Genomic DNA, 12,354 nt, shown 5'->3' on the forward strand with positions numbered 1-12,354 from the left:
TCACGAAAAGTTTTTTATAAATTTTTCAGCATTTCGCATTGTACCGGGTGGTCCAATAAGCCGATCTCTCGGATATATATCAAAAACTATTCATGTTATAACTTTAAGAGAAAAAATTCCTTAGTAACAGTGTCCAAGAGAAATCGCTGGAAATAACTTTCAAGTTTCTGGGTTAACCACTAGGGGGCGTTACCTATGAAGAAAAATTTGAAAACCAGTTTTTTGTGAAATATGCCCAATTATACCAAGTGTTAAATAAGTAAACTAGAAAGAGGCCTAAATTCCGCACAAAGTTGTTCAAGTACTTTTTTTTTATTTTTTAAATAAAGGGTGGGGAAGAGTGGGAAAGTATTTGTGGATAAATACCTATAACTTTGGTTTGGATCAACCGATTTTAACGAAATTAGTGTCATTAGAAAGAGTGTGAATAAATTAATTTACATCTACTATAAAATAATTCCATTTAGTTTTAATTGTCATAGGTAGAGGGTACTTTCGAATAGAAAACATTAAAATTTGTTTTTCTTCAAAATGTTTAAAGAAAACACCTATTTATTGTAAATTATAATGGAACTGGATTAAATTCGTAACAAAATGGCGCAAACCGCTTGTTTATAACTTCTGTCGAACTCGAGATATGAATGAAAACGCATAAACATAAGTAAGTATAGTATTGACTCACCCTGTATTATAAATTAAATTAAAAAATAAGTCAGTAGGTACTTTCAAATTTTTTTATAGCAGAAGAATCTTAATGTTGATACTTATTTTGACCATTGTTATTTCATATGATTAAAAAAATAGTTTTTTCGAAACTAAGTAGGCTACGACAATGAATTTGACGGGGAGTTCATATTGTTTATTTATTGACAGCAGTCAAAACATTGTTAAGAAGTGTTGTATTATGATTCGAATTAAAGATTGCATTTTTTCAATAGATATTATTATTGGTAATATTAGTAACTAATTATCAGTACTAATAATTCGTGATGAGTATATCAAATGCAGAATTGTATGATATGATTGGAGTTTATTTCGAATATCACCAAAATGCTGCTATTGCCTCACGTGTATATTCTGTAAGATATCCTGACAGGAGACATTATGGCAAAGAAGTATTTAAAAGAAAGAAAAGAAGATTAAGAAAAACTGATAGTTTTTATCGTCCTTATTTTAAACGATGTAGTAGAGGTATGACCGAAGATAACTCAATCAATGTTCTTGCTTTAATTCAACAGAATCCACATATAAGTAGTCGGTAAATCTCTATACTCTATAGAATTAAACATACCCAAAACTTCTGTTCTAAAGATTTTAAAACATTACAGGTTGGTTTTTCATATTATAAAGTGAACGTTTAGGTCAAAAACTTGGAATTCCCTTTAAACTTTAGATTCAACTGTTATTTTAATATTCCGATAAAAACGGCAACACGGCGCTTTTATCCTTTTATCGGTTTCTTAAAAATACTTATGCACGATTTATCTTGTGAAACAATTTTGGATTTTTCAAGATTTTTGAGTTTTAGTAAATATAGTGGTTTCTTTTTCACCAATATTTGTTTTTCTGTTTTTAGGCTGCATCCTTATCATGTAGTTCTCCACCAAGCTTTACATGAGAGAGATTTTAATACAAGGCTGGATTACTGAAACTTTTTTTACAGAAATTTTTTTCTCGGTTAAAAAAAATTGAAAGTGCATGGAAATGGCGGCATTAAGACATATATTCCATGATACAACAAGTGAAAGTTGACAATGACTTAATGTAACAGTTTGTTTTGTCTTAATTGTCTTAATATGATTAAAAGTGCATTATGTGTGTATATATAATATGTATATATACATTTATATAAAAATTACTTCTTATAAAAAAAGTTAATTCTATTAGAAAAGTTCTATCTTTTGTTTAATTAGACCGATCAGCATAATTCAAAACTAAAAACTTTAAAAATATTTTAATAGTTTTGAATTTATGACTTTAAATTTTCTACAAAACCAGAATTGTCCTGAAACAATTTTTTGGTACGCCTGTGCCAAAAACGTGTTATATAATAATTACATTTAATACAGTTGTAGTGTATAGTGTGTACAAATATATCGATACAATAAATTTTTGGCACGATAAAGTAACTAATACTTCACTTACAATGTATTTGTTCACCAAATTTGCCGGTTCTTGGTGAAGAAGAGACTGGGAAGAATATTTGCGGACTCTTGCAAAAATATTGGGTACTGCCGATTTGGGTTCGGCTACAGGCAAAACATGAAACAAAATACAATTTATTAAAATGCAGTAGGAAATGTAATTTAAAAGCATTATAAAAATCAGCTATCAGTAAAAAACCTGAAATCTTTGATAAAGCTTTTGTTGAACATATCTACCGATTTAAAAAAATTAATAATCAATATCATTATTATTGGAATATCATTTATTATGGATAATAGTTGTTAATAAGTACATCTTTTTTTGTTGAAATAAGGTATCTTTAACATTTTTTGACACAAATAGCGCTAACTTGAAGAACAAAAAAGATAAGCGCAAATTTATGCCAAATACAGTGTGTAAAAGCCAAATGGAATAAATTTATTATTTAGGTTACTGTATATATTTATAAAAAATCCCGAACACGTCAAATTTAAATTATAACTTGACATTCTTTAACGTGAAAATGCAACCCCTACCTTCAACCCCCTTAGAATGACAGGTACAACCCCCAATTTTTAAAATAGGAAGTATAGGCTTGTGATATATCGTTTGAAAGGTCTTTTCATTCTCCATTCAAAAATGTTGTCGCTTTCAAGTTTATTAAGATTAATTAAGATAAAATAAATTAAAATCATGTGGTTACCGAAATTCGCTACAATACAATCAAAAACTAAAATGTAATGCAAAACGTAATAAAATGTAGAACACGAAAAAGAACTATAAATGTTAATGAAGTAGATGTTCAAAATGTTCACCGCGAACGTCTTGGCAACATCCTAATCTCAAATAAAACTGTCTTCTAACATTGTTTAACATAACAGGCGTGATCGACCTAATCGCAAGCGTTATTCGTTCTTTTAAGTCATTTAAATCAGAAGGTTTAGTTTTGTACACATGGCTCTTCACATATCCTCATAAAAAGAAATCTAATAATGTAAGATCAGGTGATCGCGCTGGCCATTCAATCGGTTCTCGCCTCCCTATCCACCGATTGGGAAATATTGTATTGAGGTACTGCCGGACATTAAGGTGGTAATGTGGTGGTGCTCCATCCTGCTGAAACCATATCGTATTCGCTGGAACTTGAGAGTTTCCTGGATCAGGATATAAATTTGCCAACGTTGGAATGACATCATTTTGAAGTAGTGCCAAATAATTGTTGCCATTCAAGTTGCCCTCAATGAAACAGGAACCGATGATATTGTTTCCTACAATCCCTGCCCAAACATTAACCTTTTGAGGGTATTGAGTGTGTTCTTCTCTCATCCAGTGAGGATTTTCCGTGGCCCAGTAGCGGCAATTTTGCCGATTAGCATGATCGTTAAGTGAAAAAGTACACTCATCAGAAAACATAAGGTCTTCTAATTGAATAATATTGTTATCCAACATGTCCATCATTTGCTCACAAAAAAAAGTTCTCCTATCAAAATCATCTTCCATGAGCTCCTGAGTAGGTATCATCTTATAGGGATGTAATTTATTTTCTTTTAATGTTTACTATCGATGTATGGCTAGCATTGAATGTAGTGGATGCCTGTCTACTCGGTGTATGTAGATTTTCCTGAAACTCAAGCAACACATCTAATTTGAGTTCATCACTCAGTGCATTGGCAGCTGTTTTTTTATCTGCCTTACATGACCAAACTCGCGAAACTGCTTCTTTATTTTACTTATTGTTCCTTGGGATATAGGCGGTAAATTAGGAAATTTCTCATGAAATAGGCAAATTACTTCCTGTTGTGTTCGGGTGTTATCTCCGTAACCAATCATTTGTAAAACTGTTATTTTATGCATTTCCGTTAATCTAACCATTTTTCAGAATTGAATTGAACGAACTTTTTACTTAAATTAAAATACTGACAACTTAAATAAAACAATTTACTAATGCGTGTTAAAAATACGTTGCCACGGAAATTCTTTAAAGTTTTTTAATGGTTACCATCTAAAAACCACATTGCTATGGTTTTTGTTCACTTTCTCATTATCAAGAACTAAACGGGAAATAAGTTTTGTGTATATTTTAGCGAATTTCGGTAACCACATGATTTTAATTTATTTTATTTTAATTAATCTTAATAAACTTGAAAGCGACAACATTTTTGAATGGAAAATGAAAAGACCTTTCAAACGATATATCACAAGCCTATACTTCCTATTTTAAAAATTGGGGGGTTGTACCTGTCATTCTAAGGGGGTTGAAGGTAGGGTTGACATTTTCACGGTAAAGAATGTCAACTTATAATTTAAATTTGACGTGTTTCGGGATTTTTTATAAATATGTACCGTAACCTAAATAATAAATTTATTCCATTTGGCATTTACACACTGTATGTGGCGCACTCTATCAGATACATCAAATTTTAATTTCTCGTACACAAAAGCCCCCAGTTATTAAATCTTATACATAAATGTCTACAAACACAAAAGTTATAAAGAAAAATAAAATTTTAAATTTACCACGTTAAGTGCCACTTGGTATAATGTGCGTGCCACACCCAATTTTGTTGTTCGGGCCGCATGGCACATGCGTTCTGCTTAAACGCAGTCTGTTTTTTTTTGGATCGTGGCTTACACGGTGTGATGCACTTGTGTATTTATATGGAGGTTGAAACTATGTGGCGCGAAAAGCCATTAATTATTGCTTCGGATTTTTCTACTGCACCACCTCTTTGCAATACTTCTTTTGTATTATCTCTATGAAGGGTGCTGAGCATAAGCACATGAGACAGAATTAAATATCATTAAGCAAATAGCAGTAAGCAATGGATACAACGAACAAACAATTAATAAAATGTTAAATGAAAAACTACACAAGAAAGCCCTGAACTTAGTATTTCCACCACCAGAGAAAAAACCCAGTACCTTCTGCTCGATTACATATACAGGCAAAATATCAACAAAAATAGCCAAACACATAAAAAAGAAAGGAATAACACCAGCTTTCAGAACAAATAACAACCTAGGCAAATATATTAAAAACAACAAGAGCCAACATAAAAAACACTTACACAGTGGTGTGTACAAACTTAAATGTGGCGACTGCCCAAAAACTTACATTGGTCAAACAGGTAGAAATTTTAATAAACGAATAGTAGAACATAAAAGGGCTTTCAATAATAGAAAAACAGATTCTATATACGCACTTCACCTTCTAGATCATAATCATTCTTTTAATGACGAATTTAAAATTCTCCACATTCAAAATAAAGGCCTTAAGCTATCTTTGTTAGAATCTATTGAAATCAACAAATTAAAAAACAATGACCAGCTTGAGACAAACAGTTCTCCCCTCCTCAACCTATTTCATTAGAGACTATAAAGTGTAAACCCATGCCAAAAACAGATCACTTGAGAAAGGCAATCAGCCGAAACAGCTGTAGTGATAAGAATTTAAAATAAATTTTGTGGAAGTTTTGAAAACAAAGTTTTCAGTGTTTTATTGTTACATAAGCACATCCCTCTTGTCACGCCATTTCATGACCATAATTTTGGAATCACTTTCTCTGACATATATTTCTTTTGGTTTTGATGTTTTTGGACCACTTCTTTAGGATTATATTTTCGGTTGCCACGGAGGGTGCCCACCAGATGCCTCTTTCGTTCTAATAATTTGGTTGCCAAGGAGAAACTTGTATAATAGCTATCCGTGTACAGTTCTCTATCAGAATCCAGAAGATCGTCCATTACATTCAATATACTACATTCGACGATGCTTGACCGCCATTTTCGGTATCCCCTCCACAATAAACCCGAAGATTATAAGTGTACCCTCCTTCGTACACAACTTCGTACAGTTTTATACCGAACTTGTGCCTTTTATTTTTTATGTACTGCCCAAATCGTAGTCGACCACGAAATGGTATCATGGTCTCGTCATTGCACACTTTTTTACCAGGCGTTAAAAAGTTTTTTAAAAGAACTGTAAGGAGGGAAGTAATTTTGCGAAGTCTGTCGTCTGCAAAAGCATTATTATTATTATCGCTAAAATGACACTTATTTAGCAAAAACTCAAAACGGTTCCTGGACATAAGACGGCTGATTTCATTTTGATATAATAATGATTTTTTCCAATACGATCGTATAGTGGGGAACTTACACAAGCCTATCCATAATAGGATACCAATAAACCTTTCCATTCCCAGATTATCAGCTGGAGTCCACTTTTTGATGCGCGATTTTTGTGTCAGTGCTTCTTTCGCCAAACATTGCTCGCCATAGAAATTAGTTTCGTTAACCATGAGATTAATCACTTCGTCACAAACAAATGACTAAAAAAAAACTATAGTAATCGCTAATTATATAATCTTCATAGATTTGAGCTCAAACTCCTCTTTATTTTCCATCAAAATTCTTAAAAGATGATCTGTCAACAGGGTTCCACTGTAAGTTATTCAGGTCAATTAGGACATATTGATGATTACTTCTATTTGCTGGGTCACTTTCACCTCTGTACTGGGAAATTACGTATTCAATAACATTGTCTACATTTTGTAAATTTGAATGGATATTATCCGAACCTGTTTGTGAACTAATCGGCAAATCTCCAACATCATTAGAGGCAGATAAACTATTTGATTTGCTTAAAGATGCTCCGGAATCCATTGTAACATTGACTTCTTGACATAATTTACGTTTTTTTGGGACAAAAACTGCACTAACATCGCTATTTTCATCTTCCGAGTCACTCGAAGCTTGCCAACTAGGAGAGTAAGCATCAGACAAATAAACATTACCTATTATTACAGAATCACTTTCCTCATCCAACATTAGTTCATCCCACAACTATAAAATGCGTTTTTGCCTTTTTTTGTAATCTTCCATTGTGCGTACACCTTGTTAACATTCACTTTACTACACTGCTATTCTCAAAAACTCTATTCATCTAAGGAGCTAACAACAGACTGGCTTGCACGAGTCGCTTGATTCTCCAGACGCAGACGGTTGCTTTTGTCGCCAAGGTAACCAATCACGACAAAGATTGTTACTTTGGCCGGCCAACCACAGTGCCCGTTATTAACTGCGCTGTCATTGGCCTCTCGGCGGAAGTGTGCTGAAATTTCTCAAACACGATGTGTATAAAAGATCTTCCAATCGGGATCCAGTCGTCATACACTACTAGCCCCGTAAGACCTTGTTGGTTCGGTGCGCTACCAAGCTACCTTTGAGTTTTATTAATCATTGCTATCCTATTATCGTCGAAGACGTCCTGAGTTGAAGAATACTTGATAATGGTTATCCAATTTAGAAGTTAAATCATCAAGTGTACGAAAACCGGCGTGTCGACTGCAAAACGCTTCCTGACAGTAGAACACGACTTACTGAGATAGAAAAGACATTGGTCTTAGAACTACCTCACGTCGTGTCGAACTGACCACAGCGTTATTTGAGCCTGTCACGGTAAAGAGCGAATAAAAGCCCCGACGGGGACTTGTAATTGCTTTTCCGATCAGGTTGAGCTGCAATAACACTTCGTCTCCGAAACCTTACGTAAATAGTAACTATATGAATTACTGTTAACGAAAAGGTAGCTATACGAAGCGACTGGCAGCAGGAAGAGTCGACACGGCCGGCATTCTTGTACCTCTCTCGAGGAGAGGGAACGCGGCTACACAACTTGAGAAGGCCGACATCTCTGTGGAACTTGAGGCATACACCACGCATCAGAATTCTAACATATATAAAGTCAGTGTAAGAATATTTTGTCTGTAAGAAAGCTCGAACTGTTAGAGAATTCTGATTGCCGGTGTCCCCTCACCTACCACAAAGGCTCGGCGGATCTTCTTGCCCAGAACGGCCGGTATCTCAATAAACTCCTTAAATACTAAGATGGACTCTCGAAACTTGAGATCCTCTTCAAGAGCGGCGGTCGTAGATCGTCCAGAAACCCCTGAAAACCAGGAGGACGCTACGGCCGTACGACATGGCGCCCAACACATAGAAGATACCCACACCCCAGACCTGGCTACAGTATTGTCCACTTTGATAAAAGCAGTCACAGCTTTAACACTGGTACAACCCAAACCTGAAGCCCAGGAGAAAAAGATGGAGATTCCACAACCAAAATGGACCCCTGCACCACCTCAATACTTTGGCGATGATACCGAAAATCCACAACAATTCGTAGATGACATAATAGACCACATGAGCAAAATGAACATCGAAACCACGAAATACTGGATAGCCTACATCCTAGAAAAATCACTAATAGGAGAGGCAGCTCAATGGGCACAGAGCCAATTCACGACTGGTCTAAGCTACGAGACGTTTTTAAACAGGCTGACCGATCACTTCGACAACACAACGAAGAGATCATCACTAATGTCCAAGTTATACGGACATTACCAGAAATATCAGTCAATAGCCGAATTTATTTTAACCAAGATGGCTCTTTTTCGACGATTATTACCACATATCGACGAGGAAGAACGGTGCAGGGCCATTTCCAATCTAATTCGCCCATAAATTAGAAAACATCTCCGCAACAATATGCCGAGAACTGAAGAAGACCTGAGGCGAATCTGCGAAGAATTGGAAGCAGACGAGAACATTTCACGACGTGCAAAACGACAACCCGACCCGCCAAAAGCCGCAAAACAATCAAACCAGAATCAAGCCAGGGGACAATATTCACAAAGGCAACCGAGAACTTCTGAGACTATAGATGATTGGAGAAATAGAAATCCAACTCAGAAACCAACGCCGAAACCCCGACAACAAATTACAAAAAATACGAAGATGGACTCTCGAAACTTGAGATCCTCTTCAAGAGCGGCGGTCGTAGATCGTCCAGAAACCCCTGAAAACCAGAAGGACGCTACGGCCGTACGACACTTTGTCCTTAAATACCAGGCAGTGCCATGGCACAACGTATGTACCACATGCTCCCGTAGAAGCAATATAAATTTTTTGGGACGCGTGGCAGAAACCTTAGGCCACAAAAAAATCTTTCAAAATTCACAAAAAAAAGACAGATACCTAAAAATATTATTCTAATAGATTATAAAATACCTTAGCAAACAGAGACTATTACAAAACAAAATTGGTCCCAGGGACCAACAATTTTCATTGTATGGTGGCGCTTAAGGTGCTGAACTTTAACATCCTGTATCTTTTTTAATAATAAGAATATCAAGATATAAAAAATTGCATTCATCAGGCGGCCAAAGACGCATTGGGGTACGAAGAAGCTGACAAAAGAAAAAATTCTGAGTGGTGGAACGAAGAAGTAGGAAAATTAATTAAAGACAAAAAAAAGCTTATCAAACATGGCTAGCCACGAAAGACTCAGAAGACCGCAGCATTTACAGCAGACTCAACAGGGAAGCAAAGAAGCTAAAAGAAAAAACGAAAATGTGGGAAGAGAAATGCGAAGAGATGGACCGATGCTTAGGAGAAACCAAAGTGACACAAGCTTGAAAATTCATAAAAAGTATTAGAAAAGAAAGAAAAGATGAGGGTAATATAAACCTGATTCAAAATAAAAAGTGGGAAAAATATTACGAAACGCTATTAACAGAAAGTAGGCACGAATTTATGGAAAGACCTGACCATATCTCAATGACAGAAAATTCAGAGGTGCATAAGATAAACAAAGAAGAACTGAAAAAAGAATTGAAACAAATGAAAAATGGAAAAACACCCGGGCCTGGAGACATTCCCATCGAGTTGGTGAAACATGGACCGGATGCTCTTTTGGAAAGCTTAGTGAATATTTTTAATAAATGCTTAATTGAAGGCCAAACGATTCCAGACGATTGGAATTTGGCCCACATTAGCCCCATTTATAAAAAGGGAGACAGAAAAGAATGCGGAAATTATAGAGGCATTAGCGTAACTAGCTCGCTGGGAAGGTTATATGGTCGTATATTGAAAAGAAGAATAGAAGAGGAGTATAAAGAAATTGAAGAACAAAGCGGCTTCAGAGCAGGAAGATCGTGCGTGGACAACACATTTACCCTTCAACAAGTAATTGAAAAACGAACGGCTCGAAACCTCCCTACGCATCTGGTATTTATAGATCTGGAGAAGGCTTATGATACAGTTCCTTTAAAACTCTTATTTAGTGTCTTGACGAAAACGGACCTTAGTAAAACATATCTAAAAGCAATACTGAACATCTATAAATGTCCTCAAAGCACTGTAAAAACAGGAAATACTTTCTCAAGGGTATTTACAGTAACGAAAGGCTTGAGACAAGGATGTTGTCTTTCCCCCACCCTATTCAAAATATATATCCAAGAAGCACTGCACCAGTGGAGACAAAAATTTGCGGGAATGGGGTTGAAGCTTAACAACCATTATCTGACAACGTTGTTCTTTGCAGATGATCAAGTACTAATTGCAAGCTGTGAAGAAGATGCAGATTATATGCTTAGAAAGCTCAAAGATGAATACGAAAAATGGGGGATGAGTATGAATATGTCTAAAACAGAATATATGCGAATAGGCAGTGAAGACGAAGACCCGGATTTGGAAATTAGACAAATGAAAAGGTGCTACGAATACAAATATTTGGGAAGTATTATCTGCAGTAAAGGAACAACGGAACGAGATATAGACTATAGAGTGCAACAAGGCAGGAAGAGTGTTCAAATTCTGAATTCGATACTTTGGTCCAACAAAGCTACTATGAGAACTAAAATGACTATCTACAAAGTAATTGTAGATCCCATTCTTACATATGGAGCAGAATGTTGGCAAATGACAGTAAAAGGAAAGAAAAAAGTTGACACGGTTGAAATGGACTACCTAAGAAGAGCTTGCCGTATATCAAGAGTAGAACGTATACCTAATTCTGAAATTAGAAGAAAAACAGATAGAGTACATACAACTTCTAAAAGAATAGAAACTAGACAGTTAATATGGTATGGACACGTACAGAGGATGGACGACAACAGATGGCCAAAAAGAGCTATGGAATACAATCCAAGTAATAGAAGGAAACGAGGAAGACCAGCCAAGTCTTGGATACAAGGTGTTATGGAAACCATGAAAGACAGAGCCATTGATGAAGACACCTGGAGAGATAGAAAAAGATGGCGATCGAAATGCGGGAAGCGGCAGAAGCTGTAGGATCCCCGCTTATATATATATATATATATATATATATATATATATATATATATATATATATCTTTTTTAATATCAACATTTTATTACAGCAAGTTGGCTTAAATCGTAATATTTTAAAGTGTAGAATTTACTGTTTCTTTTTGTACAATTACTTAAGGACCACCCTGTATATACCCTTAATAAAAATCAAAAAGTAGATATTCCTACTGTATCTAATTAAAATTGGCAATTATCTAAAAAACGATAGTGGAACCATCGAGGAAAACAACTTCAGCTCATTTAAACGGGAGTTATGCAATTGATTAAAATAGTAAAAAAAGTAAACGATATTGAACACTTTATTAAAATTTCCAAGAACCTTCTACAGATTCAATTTCAAATTCCATTAAATCTGAGCAGAGCTCCGTACATCATTTTAAAAAATTCGAGCTGAATTAACTTCGAGTACAAATAAAAAAAGCGAAGAGTAGTTTCCACTGTTTGGTTTGAGCTGAACACTGATTTTAAATTAGAGCGTAATTGAGTGCGTAAATAGAGCACTTTGAAGTTGGTAATTTAAAGCGTCACGATGATAAAGCTAAAAGTCAGGAATCAACTTCCCGACTGGTAATTACCAAATAAGGGATGACGTAAATTACGTGAAGCATATTTTATGAGGTAATTAGGGCTGTATTGTAATATTGGATGTTTTAAACATTTTTTGGACAGGCAAAATAAGGATACAGAAGCGAGGATTATAATTGATTATTTAACATATTCCAAATATTAAAACATATAAAGTAATATAAAGATATTATCAGCACAAGGATATTCATAAATTTACGTGGATTCAGCCAACGAGGAATTTGAAATCAATAATCGATTACTGTATATGCAAAGAAAACTCCACAATAAAGGTTAATAACGTTAGAGTCCATCGAGGAGCAGAATGTGGATCTGATCGCCATTTGCTTAAAGCGTCACTACTATTTACATTTAAAGGAAGCCAACGACAAAATGAAAACTAACGTTCAATGATACTGCAAGACATTTCAACAAAGAGATATAATCTACAAGGTTTTGAAAATGAGTCTACCC

General features: G+C 35.1%; 1 protein-coding gene across 1 annotated transcript in view; it reads right to left on the reverse strand.

Moving 5' to 3' along the window:
- Positions 1 to 2,122: 2,122 nt before the first annotated feature.
- The window catches only part of LOC140448271 (uncharacterized), a 321,196-nt gene continuing 310,964 nt past the window's right edge, over positions 2,123 to 12,354 (reverse strand). The window contains exon 11 of the mRNA XM_072541367.1: positions 2,123 to 2,249. The gene's annotated coding sequence lies outside the window, so the exon portion shown is untranslated. The remainder of the gene's footprint in view (positions 2,250 to 12,354) is intronic.

This window comes from Diabrotica undecimpunctata, chromosome 8 (genome assembly GCF_040954645.1).
Source record: "Diabrotica undecimpunctata isolate CICGRU chromosome 8, icDiaUnde3, whole genome shotgun sequence".
Classification (NCBI taxonomy): Eukaryota; Metazoa; Arthropoda; class Insecta; order Coleoptera; family Chrysomelidae; genus Diabrotica; species Diabrotica undecimpunctata.